At 42.0% G+C, this 15,714-nt stretch overlaps 1 protein-coding gene across 1 annotated transcript in view; it reads left to right on the top strand.

Moving 5' to 3' along the window:
- Window positions 1-15,714, top strand: part of LOC126176774 (troponin C, isoallergen Bla g 6.0101-like) — a 60,721-nt gene that overhangs the window by 14,701 nt on the left and 30,306 nt on the right. The gene's annotated exons all lie outside the window — the stretch shown is intronic.

A 15,714-nucleotide genomic window follows, 5' to 3' on the forward strand; every position in this document is an offset into this window, starting at 1 on the left:
CGATCTTTATTGTTTGTGTTGCATTATAGTTTTTCTTAGATCCATTTTCCTAATTCAAAAGAATGATCCTTAGGTTTCCAGAATGAGATTTTCACTCTGCAGCGGAGTGTGCGCTGATATGAAACTTCCTGGCAGATTAAAACTGTGTGCCCGGCCGAGACTCGAACTCGGGACGTTTAGAAGGTAGGAGACGAGATACTGGCAGAAGTAAAGCTGTGAGCACCGGCCGTGAGTCGTGCTTCGGTAGCTCAGATGGTAGAGCACTTGCCCGCGAAAGGCAAAGGTCCCGAGTTCGAGTCTCGGTCGGGCATACAGTTTTAATCTGCCAGGAAGTTTCATATCAGCGCACACTCCGCTGCAGAGTGAAAATCTCATTCTGGAAACATCCCCCAGGCTGTGGCTAAGCCATGTCTCCGCAGTATCCTTTCTTTCAGGAGTGCTAGTTCTGCAAGGTTCGCAGAAGAGCTTCTGTAAAGTTTGGAAGGTAGGAGACGAGATACTGGCAGAAGTAAAGCTGTGAGTACCGGGCGTGAGTCGTGCTTCGGTAGCTCAGATGGTAGAGCACTTGCCCGCGAAAGGCAAAGGTCCCGAGTTCGAGTCTCGGTCGCACGCACAGTTTTAATCTGCCTGGAAGTTTCGATCCTTAGGTTGTTGCTTCTGTAGAGAAATAATTTTTTTCAAATGGCTTTTCATACCATTTACTGTTGTGTGTCGATGTTTAAAATTATATACATGTTATAGTACACTAGCGACCATTCCCACGTTAATACATTCACTCTCCATGAACCTGCGCGAAGAACTACCCCTCTGTAATCACGGGTCCGCCAACGTTGCGGGCAAAACAAAGACAACAGACATAAAAGAGTGACTGAGTCTCTGAGATAATTTTGTAATTTACAAACTTTTTCGTATCAACAAAATGTTGCGCCCTACAAACACTCTTTGTTAAATTCATTACTATAAAATTTGTATTGTTCTTATATGATTGTTGTGAGATGTTAATTTGATTTCTGTTTCCATCGCTGCCGAATATCTCTTTAAAATCTACGAATTTTTGAACAGAATTGTGAGAAATTATTACAGGGTTATTACAAATGACTGAAGCGATTTCACAGCTCTACAGTAACTTTATTATTTGAGATATTTTCACAATGCTTTGCACACACATACAAAAACTCAAAAAGTTTTTTTAGGCATTCACAAATGTTCGATATGTGCCCCTTTAGTGATTCGGCAGACATCAAGCCGATAATCAAGTTCCTCCCACACTCGGCGCAGCATGTCCCCATCAGTGAGTTCGAAAGCATCGTTGATGCGAGCTCGCAGTTCTGGCACGCTTCTTGGTAGAGGAGGTTTAAACACTGAATCTTTCACATAACCCCACAGAAAGAAATCGCATGGGGTTAAGTCGGGAGAGCGTGGAGGCCGTGACATAAATTGCTGATCATGATCTCCATCACGACCGATCCATCGGTTTTCCAATCTCCTGTTTAAGAAATGCCGAACATCATGATGGAAGTGCGGTGGAGCACCATCCTGTTGAAAGATGAAGTCGGCGCTTTCGATCTCCAGTTGTGGCATGAGCCAATTTCCGCGGGCTACGCGTGAAACTTGCCCGCACGCGTTCAACTGTTTCTTCGCTCACTGCAGGCCGACCCATTGATTTCCCCTTACAGAGGCACCTAGAAGCTTTAAACTGCGCGTACCATCGCCGAATGGAGTTAGCATTGGTGGATCTTTGTTGAACTTCGTCCTGAAGTGTCGTTGCACTGTTATTACTGACTGATGTGAGTGCATTTCAAGCACGACATACGCTTTCTCGGCTCCTGTCGCCATTTTGTCTCACTGCGCTTTCGAGCGCTCTGGCGGCAGAAACCTGAAGTGCGGCTTCAGCCGAAAAATCTTTATGAGTTTTTCTACGTATCTGTAGTGTGTCGTGACCATATGTCAATGAATGGAGCTACACTGAATTTATGAAATCGCTTCAATCATTTGTAATAGCCCTGTATTTAACAGAAATGCTATACATAGCTTCAGAAACTGATGCACAAGGCTCAACAACTGCTATCGAAAACTACATTATGATAAAGCTGCGTGCGATTAACAGAACCACATTCATTTAAGATTTATTCAGTATCTCCCAGCTCTAAAACTGTAAATGACGTGTCTAATATACACGTGTCAGGAAACTATAAATGAAGTGAAGTGTCACGTCAGAGGGGATAGAGTGAGTTAACGAGATACAGAAAGAGAGAAAGGATATGTTTGTTTGTAGTGTGTATGTATGCGTGAGTGTGTGCGATACAGAGAGAGATGACTTCAGACAGAAAATCATAGTGAGAGAAAATGAGACACAGGGAGACACACGAAAGAGAAAGTTAAGAACGAGAGAGAGAGAGAGAGAGAGAGGATAAGGGGGAAATAAAACAGCTCCGGTAATGAAAGATGGAAGAGAGATGGAAATGAAGATGACAAATAGATACAGTGGGACAGATTCGTAATAATTTTCTTAGATAACGGCTTTTTTTGTTAAGAAACATGACGCATGAATTACGCTCTGCAATAGATACCAAAAACATGTGACATTATTTGTTCTAAAATCTAAGCACTTTTCTTATGTGCTATCTGACACGATATTCAAAATGATTTTGGTTAAGGCTCTATCACAGCAAATTTGTAGTCTCTATTTCCATTAATGTTGAAAAGTTTAGTTCACATCAAAGACAAAATAATAAATATTCCAATATTTGTCTTCAAGTTGTTCTTCTTTACTGTATAACACGAATAAGGCGAGATATATGAGCAGCTCGCTCCACAGTCTTTTTTGTACGTAATCTTCCTACAATCCTCTATCCTGTTGCATAATATTGATTTACTTGTTTATGTAGTCTGACATCATCAATTTACTTCAAATGAGTTTACCGTTTTTGTTTATATTGCTACACTTCATCAATTACAGTGTATTTAAGCAGATGTGGTTGGTCAAATGATTGAATGGTGCGAAAATAAGACTCCCAATATATTGCACAGTAGTTTTTTGTCCGAATTTTCATAATCAAACGAAGAGTCGGAAGTGGACAAATGGGGTATCAAGTTGACCAGTGTGAAGTCTAGTTCTGCAAAAAAGGGTTTATTTGCTTGAAAGTATTCAGTGTAATTAAGATAAACTTAATAAGAGATTTGAGGAATAATTTTTGTCAGTTTTTTCACGGCCACACGAAGGATTAGAAATGGCCAAATGAGGCAACAAATTGACCTGTGTGAGGTCTACTTCTGTTTTGTGTCGTCTTTACTCTAACTTTACGGTAGCATGCACGCTTTCACTTAGTCGAGGCTCTGAGCACCATGCGACTTAACTTCTGAGGTCATCAGTTGCCTAGAACTTAGAACTAATTAAACCTAACTAACCTAAGGACATCACACACATCCATGCCCGAGGCAGGATTCGAACCTGCGACCGTAGCGGTGGCTCGGCTCCAGACTGCAGCGCCTAGAACCGCACGGCAACTCCGGCCGGCTTAGTCGAGGAACTTCGTTTCAGATTACTGTGTATTTGACGTTTTGTCTTTTAGAAGGAAGGTCAGCGTTGGCCGTAATTTTGATGGTTCAAATGGCTCTGAGCACTATGGGACTTAACATCTATGGTCATCAGTCCCCTAGAACTTAGAACTACTTAAACCTAACAAACCTAAGGACATCACACGACACCCAGTCATCACGAGGCAGAGAAAATCCCTGACCCCGCCGGGAATCGAACCCGGGAACCCGGGCGCGGGAAGCGAGAACGCTACCGCACGACCACGAGCTGCGGACGTAATTTTGATGGTTTATTGATAACAAAATCGATTTTCAATCACATAATGATCGTCTTCAGCACTGTAATGGAGGAATTAAAACTCATAGGCACTGGTGTCAAGCTATTATCAGTAACCAAAGCTATGAAACGATCACAATAACTCATTTTGTATTTTGTTAGGGAACGCAATATCTGCAGGGTGTCCCAGCAGGAATAGTCAGTAGAGGTATGACATGAACGATCATTCTAAGGCAAAAATTTTATTAAACATGGGCTCAACAATCCATGCCTTAAGAGCTATAAGCACTTCCTCAGCTTCGACGCTGTGAAACAAATCTCTTCTACTGCAAAATCTTCGCTTTCCATATTTTGAGAGATGGTAGTATGGACCAAAACACGAAAAAAAGTCTAATGAACTTGGGTTTTAAAGTGCATTCCCTGATAGCTGAGTGCTCTTGTTCGTCTTCGGTACTGTCAAACTCATCTCTTCTACTGAACAGGTGCCCTTAGCTCTTCAGATATGCATTGTAGGCCACGTTTACTCGTGGACTGGGTGTTGTGTTGTCCTCACAGTCATTTCATCTTCATCACCGGCACAAAAGTCGCCTAGTGTGGCGTCGACTGAAATAAGACTCGCACTCGGCGGCCAAACTTCCCTGGACGGGGCCTCCCAGCCAACAATGCCATACGCTCATTTCATTTCATTTCCATAAGTTATAGGGGGCAATAAGTTTTCTGGTCTTTATAGACACCGAATTATGACACTGATATTTTTTTATTTTATGGAACTTTATACTTTTCTGTGGCACTGGGAAGTTAAATGACACAACATTTGCGAGTCTAGATCAAATATAAGGGGCGATCAAACATTTCCGATATATGTCGTTGCTACAGCTTATACACAACGCAGCGCGACTCCGATGCGGGTATATAAGCACCAACATTCAGATAAGGAATTAGTGTGGCATTCGTGCTTTTCGGACGTGCCTGTCGTAAATGCGGAAGCGTGAACTATGGCGACGTTATTACCGAACGGGTCCTAACGGGACCAACATGCTGTTATTTTTTTCTTGGCTGTCGAATGATAAACACTGACAGACATCCACTGGAGAATGAATAATGTGTACGGGGCAGCATATCTGTCGCAAACCAACGTAGTGGAATGGTGCGACAAGTGTATAATGCATATTCCCATATCGCAGATATCGTAAGGCAGACGTTACGCCAACTCAAATTGGAGGCAGTCGAACACCCGCCCTGTAATACTGATCTCTCCCCATGCAATAATCACACCATCGGCAACTTGAGAAAGGCCTTGAAGTGTCGAAGATTCATTTTGGACGAGGATATGCAGTAGACAGATACGTATTCCTTCACGCAGCAGGATACGGTGTTTTACCAAATGTTTATCATCAAACTGGTGCGTTGGTGGGATAATTGTCTCAATGCTCACTGAGATTTTGCCACATTGGCTTTACCGATTCTGGACTGTACGACCTTCTGAACTGTACAGTCTTCGAACTGAAACTTTCTGATCGTCCCCTATGGCTCTAACGTTCACTCCACTGGCTAGTGATGGTGGGGACTGGCCATAGGTGTATTATTAGTGATCTATTTAACGCAATGGCAACGGCCTTGCCGCAGTGGATACACCGGTTCCCGTCAGATCACCGAAGTTAAGCGCTGTCGGGTATGGCCAGCACTTGGATGGGTGACCATGCGCTGTTGCCATTTTTCGGGGTGCAATCAGCCTCGTGATGGTCATTGAGGAGCTACTCGACCGAATAGTAGCGGCTCCGGCCAAAGAAAACCATCATGACGACCGGGAGAGCGGTGTACTGACCACACACCCCTCCTATCCGCATCCTCATCTGAGGATGACACGGCGGTCGGACGGTCCCGATGGGCCACTTGTGGCCTCAAGACGGAGTGCTTCTTTAAAGCAATAGATTTTGTAATGCAGTGTGATGAGTGCCATATGTACCCTCAGTAAGAGCTCATTAATCTTATTTGCATTAATCTGGCAAAATGCCAATGGTTTGCCCATCCGTTTCCTAGAATTATCCTGCGGAAAATTAGTTATTCAGGATAAGCAGACAAGTTGCCTGTCCCCCTAAAACTGACTGAAAAGTCATACTGCATCAAAAAATCAAACACAAGTAAATTAAATGATCAGGGTAAATTACTACCTACGAAAGAACCATTGCTGTTATCTTCATCACATCTTTTTAATACTGAACCCGTAGATATTGAAATCACTGACAAAATTAATATTCTCTGAAATAATATAAAGTACAGATTTTCGCTGCTTTGGTATTGGTCCTTCACTGCTTAGCCCTGTCCTGTTTAACGCTTGCAATCTGCTAATAATACACATGGAATGACTGACATCACAGCCAATGTAAGAAATATCAGAAGAAATTACTACCCTAGTAAGCAATGTGAAATGTGAGTGCCGAAAGAATAGTTATAGTTTTAAACACGGCCGTTACTTAGCAACCGTATACTACTTTCAACATAGTATTTTACAGCCAACCGGTTGCACATGATTGGTAGGTACATTGACCTACATTTCGACACCTACTAGGGGTGCCTTCATCAGCATGAAATTTTCACAAATCGCAAAACTACATTGCTAAACAGCAAGTCAAAAGTGAAATACAACGTTCTAGCCTCTTCCGCGTGTGCCCAGCTGTGAACAACATCGGATTCATCATCGTCAGGCCGTATGCATATCACAGGTATCGTAGAAATTCGGCAATACAGAAGGCTCCTCCTCGGCGCCAACAGCTGTGCTGAAGCCTCTCAGATCTCTGGAACATTGACTCGGAAACCCAGAATGGTTGACTGCGGTCCAAATACTGCTCAACCAATACTGCCTTATAACTTCACTGTACAACAGATGAAGCGCTCTCTATCACTCTTTGCTGAACCAGACGCGAACTCAGGCCGAGGGGTGAAGTTCGGGTAATGCCAAGCACAGCCGCAAGTACAGTGTCGTAACAGCTATCTACTACAAAAGAGCACAAGACGGCAAGCCTGTCTGTAATCTGCACGTAGCGCGTCCGATCTGAACGACGAAGATGGCAGACTGATCCTGCGTTTCCTCTACCAAGTCTCGGTTCTTCTCCTCTTTAAACGTCGGTGGCGAATCATGTTTCTGGAAGTCGATTTCTTCCGCATTCCGACCAATCTCCGACTTCGGTTTTGGCGCCGAAGTTTCTGGAATATCTCCCTACTTCATCGACGAAATATAACCTAACAATGTGCGTCAAGTTGGTTACACGTTCCGCAGGATCACGCCATGCGTGCGTGCTCCACATATAAACTGCTGCCCCTATTCACCGCCGAACTCTACAAAGATAGCCACCACGGACCGATAGTCATGCTCTCAGCTATGCGTCTTAAGAATTTCGCGGAAGGAAAACAGCTTGGTACAACCACACGCTTCCACTCTCTGTTACACTGAGCTGGTACAGAATTGCTTCTACCCAGTCACCCAAAATGCACAAACAATATGAATTAATCAATAACGAATTAGTACCTATTTCATATCTCCTTGTAGTCGCTTAATCATGTAATATTGGAGGGAAAGGCTCTTTGTAAGGTACAAAGTACTACTACGTTACACCGAGCGAGGTGGCGCAGTGGTTAGAAACTGGACTCGCATTCGGGAGGACGACGGTTCAATCCCGCGTCCGGCCATCCTCATTTAGGTTTTCCGTGATTTCCCTAAATCAATCCAGGCAAATGCCGGCATGGTTCCTCTGAAAGGGCACGGCCGGCTTCCTTCCCCATCCTTCCCTAATCCGATGAGACCGATGACCTCGCTGTCTGGTCTCCTTCCCCGAAACAACCAACCTTCTACCACCTTACAAAGTAACAAGGTAACAGCGTCTCACACGCCCTTCCGTAGTCTCCCCTACAGAATGAAATGTAAGAGAACACGTGACTCACATATGTTTCATATGTTCACATGTGCGCTTGAAGCCCGTAGGTCGGTCTTTTGCTGTTTTAGCGATGAGACAGCTTAGTTATTCATTCGCAATGTACAAGGTTCAAAATGGTTCAAATGGCTCTGAGCACTATGGGACTTAACATCTGAGGTCATCAGTCCCCTAGAACTCAGAACTACTTAAACCTAAGTAACCTAAGGACATCACACACATCCATGCCCGAGGCAGGATTCGAACCTGCGACCGTAGCGATCGCGCGGTTCCTGGGACTTAACAACTGAAGTCGTCAGTCCCCTAGAACTTAGAGCTACTTAAACCTAACTAACCTAAGGACATCACACACATCCATGCCCGAGGCAGGATTCGAACCTGCGACCGTAGCGGTCGCGCGGTTCAAGCCTGTAGCGCCTAGAACCGCTCGGCCAACCCGGCCGGCAGTGTACAAGGCAGACGAAAAAGTGGAGCACTATTCGATTGAGGCGAATGTCGTAAATTTTGTATTGCGGAAATGGTTTATGATACTGCCAAGCCCTGGTGATCTGTCTTTACAAATGTTCAAATGAGAATTCCTAAGGGACCAAAGTGCTGAGATCATCGGTCCCTAGACTTACACACTACTTAAATGAACTCATGCTGAGAATAACACACACATACATGCTCGAGGCAGGACTCGAACCTCCGACGCGAGTGCAAATCCGTGACATGGCGCCTCTAACCGCACGGCTGTCTTTGCAAATATAGAAACTTTGCGCTACAATATGAACAAGTTTCACATATGTTATGTCGTTGAATTGCTCTTCGATGTCTCTTTTCAGTACTGCAAAAAATATAGTTCCACTAAAAAAAGATTGGTGTCACAGTTCCATAGCTACTCGTAAAAACTTTAGAAACTACTTGCGTATCTCAGGAAATCCATCTTCCTTCTGTAAAACTAATCTGTGACAGCCACTACTGTCAGTCTCTTGTTTATAATCTTTGCAATATCTATACTATTTATTCTTTAGTTCTCACAGCTGTTTCGATCTTCTTTTTTAGGATTGGATTATTTCTTCGGACTTATCTTTTTGTTTAGCTTATAAACTGTTATAGCATTGTCTCCTAACGGTGCATTGAGATTCCTCTTTAAAAAGTGTTATATACTGATCAGATGTAGCATCATTTACTTATTTATACAGTTGTTTCAGATGGCAATATTAAGGCCTTCAACCTCTAACCAGACATCCTCAGTTGATAAACACTGAAATTTGTATGGTATAATAATAATATCTATGGTAATGAATAAGCGACCTCTAACAGAAATGTATGACAACAGTATAGAAGGAATTAATGTGAAGAAAAAATTTATTGCTCAGTAATATTTTATAGACAATTTTTCCATTATGAATTTGCACTCACATTACATACAATCTTTAAGCAAAGATACATACATACAATCTTTAAGCAAATACCAGTTCACAAGATGCATCTAAATTCTTTATATTGATTAACTACACAGTGAAACTTGTTGGCAGATAAAAACTATGTGCTGAACGAGGCTCGAACTCAGCCTCTTTGCCCTTCGCGAGGAAGAGTTCTGCAGACTTTTTTTATTTTATTTTTTAAGGAATGTAGGAGAAACAAGTAGCTTTATTATTCACAAAACCATAATATGTTGTTATAATATTATAAGTCCTGGATGGAACCTTGCTGCAGTCCAAAAATGCAGCAGGAAATAACAACAAAGTCAAAGTAGGGGACCTCCGGCACCTTTAAAAATTTGTTTATGCACGAGGGTTATTCGGAAAGTAAGGAATGATCGGCCACGAAATGGAAAATGCAGTGAAAATCTGATGAAGCTTTGCACAGATGCGTTGGGCACTGTGTCTAGTACGCCCATCGATCGCATCATGTGGCTCTTTTCAGTTCTGAGCTCACAGTGAGAACATAAAGGTGGCTGGAAATTAGCGCCTCCCGCCAAGTACGAGGGCCTGGCGACAGATTTCGCCTGAAGCTATGCAATCCACAGAACACAACTGTCATGCGGTTCGTTCTACACGACAATTCTCGGCCGCACTCTGCAGGGGCAACGAAGATAATCCTGCAGCGTTTTCGGTGGGAAGTGTTTGATCAGCCACAATACAGTCCGTAATTAGCTACCCCTGAGGTCCATCTCTTCTCAAATGAACCGCTGGCTATAAAGACAATATTTTGACACAGAAAACGGGCTGCAGTCCTCAGTAGAAAATTGTCGAACAGTACTGGCGGCTGTCTCCTATAACGAGGGAATTGAAAAATTCGTACAACGCTAAGACGGATGTCTAAGTCTGAGCGGCGACTGTGTGTAGAAGTAGCTGGAAGGTGTAGCTAACAGTTGCAAATAAAACAGTTTTGAGTTTCACTGTGGTTTCCATTTTGGTGACCTATCGTTCCTTACTTTCCGGATAGCCCTCGTGTATTAAAACAAAATTTAAAGAAACATCCCATTGCTAGCTGTGCAACTGTTAGTTCTTCCTGGCGCATACTCGCGTAGTTTTCCTTAGCTGATCACTTATCTTGCTCGGTTCCACAAACACCGCCGCTCATCTTTGCGCACCTGGCACACCCCAACTATCTGGAGGGTCCGCAAAAACCGTTCCTAGGAAATTTGCACGCCTGTCCTTGTACTTTCGTAGCTGTAAGAGTTTTGTGTGTCCGTCCTGTAAGCATTGCCAGTAATCCAGTACGTTCATATGTGTATCTCTGTATACGTAATGGACCATCATACCAGTGATCCATGCAACTACGTACGTTTTATAATGCGGAAAATACGTTTCCTCTAGAAAACGTACAGTGTTGAAAGATACTGCTGTATGTACAGTGCGCCGCATGAACGCTATGATCTTCCTCGCCAGAGTCCTGGCAGCCAACTCCTCGCTGGTGGTCGTCCGTGACACATGGGCGAATCCGCCAAATGTTTTGCGTTCTTTCTGTCATTCGTTGGATTTCCGGTTTGCAGATCTGTCGAAGAAGCAGATGATGCACATCCTTCGATGTCGGCTCTCTGGACGTCGGTAAATGCTCCAGATCGCAACTACGTTCAGCGATGAACGCGCGCACTTACGTTAACGGGGGAGGTGTATGGCCGACACTGACTGGGGGAAGATGCGATGTTGGCACTAGTTCTTCGATAATCGTCCCCGTAAGGGAGTTGCCGTGCCACCGTTCTAGTATGGTATTAACATACATGGCACTCGCCTCATATTGTCGTTGACTAAATGCCCCTTTCTCGTGCTGGGAGGGTAAGCGTGTTGTACTGTACCTTAAAGAGCTGTCCCAAGCTTACATAGCACCCAAAAACCGCCTGAATCCTCATAGCCAACATGTGAACTACCCAAGCACGACTCACGACCTGTCCTCACAGCTTTAATTCCCCCAGTAGCTCATCTCACGCCTTCAAAACTTCACGAAAGCTCTGCTGCGAAGCTCCTGGGAGAAAGGACATTTGGGAGACATAACTTAGCCACAGCCGTCGGCCGTCGGAATTTAATATATTATTATTATTATTATTTGATTGTTGCCGACTTACGTGGTGGGCCTTAATAAAAATGATATTTCACTCAAATTTGATTTACGATTAAATGCTTTCCTGAAGTTCTCCTTTTTAACAATATTAATCTTAAATTATTTGTTACGTCAATGAACGTTAGACTCACTGAATCTTAAAACATGAGCATATAAGTTGAACAATGGAATAAACTTTTCATATTAATTTCCTCGGCTAGTCAGTTCACTTTAAAACAAAAAATCTTTAGTTACTAATTACAATTGCGGCCCACACACGCGCGAGAGTATTTTTTCTTACCTCCGTTAACCATTGCATTGTGGTCGGAGTCCTGGCTCTGTCTCTCGGCTATGGTACTGAAAATAAGAATCTTAAAGCTACGTATTTTCTGCAACTTAGTGCGGCTGTGGAGAAAAATGAATATTATGTTAATAGCGGGCGAGATTTTCGCTTCCGCTAATTTTTTATAAGTTAATATCGCCACGCAATGGCGTCGTTGGCTGCATCGGCCGCTGCGATTGTTGAACTGTAAACAGCTTTACTTCCCCCAGTAGCTCATCTCACACCTTCAAAACTTCACGAAAGCTCTGCTGCGAAACTCCTGGGAGAATGGACTTTTGGGAGACATAACTTAGCCACAGCCTGCGGAATGTTTCCAGAATGAAATTTTCACTCTGTAGCGGAGTGTGCTATGATATGGAACTTGTGGCGGATTAAAGCTGTATGAGTCGTGTTTGGGTAGCTCTGTCCGTAGGACGTATGCCCGCGGAAGGCAAAGGTCCCGAATTCGAGTGTCGGTCCCGCACACAGTTTTAAGTTGCCGGGAAATTTCACATCAGCGTATACTCCGGTGCGGGGTGAAGATTTCATACTGTAACCAAACAGTGAGTTCCACATTCAGTACCTCAGCACTTTCGAAATAATAATGATAAAGTATATTACACCTGGTGGACTGTTAGAATGTTCCTAAGTAGCTCTACTGCATGTTACTAATCGCCGATGTTACTTTTGCTTAAAGTTATTCGTAGTGTGGTGTGTCTGTATAGAGCGAGGTCAGAAAGTGAAATGACAATTAATACTTACTATAAATATATGTCACTGTTGTTCATGGGGGACGCAGTCTTAAGTTACACATCTCCGTGGAAATTATCTGAAGGATTTTGTCAGATAATTATGATATTGCAGAACATTGTTAAAAATTGTTGACATGGACAACATTCTAAATGACGGCATCTTCCATGAAATACGACAATATTACGAGGGGCAGACGCGTGCGATATTTATGAAGAAAACGATACTTCGAGATGTAATGCAAAAACTAAAGTACGAGGAAAGAAGAACACCAGAGTATACAAGATAAATTATACATCTACAGCTACATGGATACTCTGAAAAGTACACATAAGTGCCTGGCAGAGAGTTCGTCGAACCACCTTCACAATAATAACGGAAGATTAACGGATTACTTTTAGTACTGATATGGATGACCTCACACTAGCCGGCCGCGATGACCGAGCGGTTATAGGGGCTTCAGTCCGGAACCGCGCGATTGCTACGGTCGCAGGTTCGAATACGGTCTCGGGCATGGGTGTGTGTGTTGTTCTTAGCATAAGTTATTTTAAATAGCGTGTAAGTCTGGGGACTGACGACCTCAACAGTCTGGTCGCTTAGGAATTCACACACATATTTGCAAAGATAGATCCTTATGTTAGTTAGGTTTAAGTAGTTCTAAGTTCTATGGGACTGCTGAGTTCCGATGTTAAGTCCCATAGTGCTCAGAGCCATTTGAACCATTTTTTTGACCTCACACTTTTCATTATTTAGTGTCAATTGCCAATTTTTACATATTTTCTAAATGGTTTTGCAATTTTTTTATCTTCTGATGAATTTACTAGTTGATAAGCATAATCTACAAATAACCTAAGACGGCTGCTCAGATTGTCCCCCAAATCGTTTATATAGATAAGGAACAGCAGAGAGCCTATAACCCTACCTCGGGGAACGACAGATATGACTTTTGTTTTACGATTGTCCGCCCGTTACTACTAACTGTGACCTCTCTGACAGGAAATCAGGAATGAAGTCGCATAACTGAGATGATATTTCATAAGCACGCAATTTGATTACAAGCTGCTGAGTACAGTGTCCAAAGTCTTCTGGAAATCTAGAAATACGGAACCAATTTGAAATCTCTTGTCGATAGCACTCAAAAGTACGTGTGAGTAAAGAGATAGTTGCGTTTCACAGGAAGGATGTTTACTAAATCCGTGTCAATAGACCGTTCTCTTCCACGTAATTCATAATGTTCGAACACAATATATGTTCTAAAAGCCTGCTCCATATCGACGTTAATGATATGGGCCTGTAATTTAGTGGATGACTCATATTGCCTTTCTTGAATATTGGTGTGACCTGTGCAACTTTCCACTCTTTGGGTACGGATCTTTCGTCGAGGATGATAATTCAGGAAATCACTTTCAGGCGAGAAAGGTAGGAATAATAGCAAATCTAGTATAAAAAGAGTATATAGCTAGTTACGAGGAAACATAAAATTAAACGTGGACTCCGAAACACAGCGCAATCAAATTTTTCGCCCTAAGAAACCATGGCCTCAGGTGAAAGAAGCAAAAAATAACTCTCAATAAAATCGCACAACCGACCGAGAAATGACCCTCAGCTCTTCGGATCTGAGTCATTCCACGTCAAATCAACAAATGAAACCATCGTTTTCAACCTTATCCTCTTGGATTTAAATGAAATTAAGTATGCCTATAGTACTCGTAAATAGTGCCACAAATTAATTTTTTCACGTTTTTCTGATAAAAAGTTACCGAGTAATGGACTTTCAAAAATTGAAAAAATGACAAATTTTTGACTCGCCGAACAATGTTGTATTCTTTATAACTCGTGTTCTAATTAAGCTAGAACAATAAAATTTACCTCATTGGAAAGCTCTTTTAAAGAGCTTTTATATGATGCCAAACATCATTAGTTTAATATATATACACAAATTGTTTATAAAAACAACATTGTTGAATTTATCGAATTTTGAAAAACTGTATTTTTAAAATTCTCAAAAAAATATATGTGCAAGATATACTTTACATCTACATATTCTGAAAGTTTCAACTTGGGATGAGAATGGGATCACTATCAAAAGCAATGTTATGTTTACCACGATTCTCCAAAATCATAGTCAGATAGGTGAATTTCTATTTTTTTGATAAACATGAAAATATTACAGTGTTAGATTTTATTACATGGTCCACAAATTGTACTTTTGAAACGAATAACTGCTTATTAAACTTTAGTGCTACCTCTTTTATTCATTCATTTATTTATTCTTTGCCCACGGACTCCAGCTGAGAGTATTGGGGATCAGTCAGCTAAAAGATAAATTTCGTACATGTACATCTCGAAGTAAACAGATGGAAATTCTTACCATTTTACCTAAAATCTGGAGTCTTAAGAACCTTCAAGATGAATTTAACGTAACAAATTACATGGCTCGAAGAGTAAAAGATTTGGTGAAGGCCAAGGGAATTTCGTCTTTACCAAACCCAAAACCTGGCAAGACTCTTGATCAAACAACTTCTGATTTTGTTAGAAACTTTCGTTGTTCTGATGAGGTAAACAGGGCAATGCCTGGGAAAAAAGACTTTGTGCTTGTGAGAGATAACAGAGAAAAACTGCAAGTACAAAAACGGCTAGTTTTAAGTAAGTTGAAAGAAATTTACGCGTACTTTAAAGACAACCATCCAGAGCTCCACATTGGATTTTCGAAGTTTGCAGACCTACGTCCCAAAAATTGTGTTTTAGCTGAGAGTAGTGGTACACATAGTGTCTGTGTGTGTACTACCCATAAAAACTTCAAGCTCATGCTGACTGGATGTAACATTCCTCAGCTGACAAAGGATTTAGATAATCCAATAAAAACTTACAAAGACTGCATTGCAAGAGTTGTATGTAATCGGTCATTACCTGGTTGTCATTTTGGAATGTAAATTCTGCCCTGGCCCAGAAACATTTAAGACATATTTACAGGATTTGTTGAATACTAACGATATTGATAATATAACTTATCAGCAATGAGTTTCCGTTGATCACACATCTCTAGAAACAATCATAAAATCATCTAACAACTTTACTGATTTTTTTTTTGATAAATTAAAATCGTTTACACGACATTCATTTGTTGCTAGTCAACGATCAACCTTCCAAGAGAGACTGAGAAATGAACTTAAAAAGAAGGCGAGGTCTTAGCGATCTGTGACTTTTCTTAGTATTACTCCTCGCCATCGAGGACGAAGTTCAAGGATATATCACTGGACAAACATGCAAGCAACGATTCACCCCACTGTTGCTTATTACAAGGATGGGAACAAACTGGAGCACATATGTCTTGCAATCATATCAGAATGCCTAACACATGACACTGTTGC

The sequence above is a fragment of the Schistocerca cancellata genome, chromosome 3 (assembly GCF_023864275.1).
Source record: "Schistocerca cancellata isolate TAMUIC-IGC-003103 chromosome 3, iqSchCanc2.1, whole genome shotgun sequence".
Classification (NCBI taxonomy): Eukaryota; Metazoa; Arthropoda; class Insecta; order Orthoptera; family Acrididae; genus Schistocerca; species Schistocerca cancellata.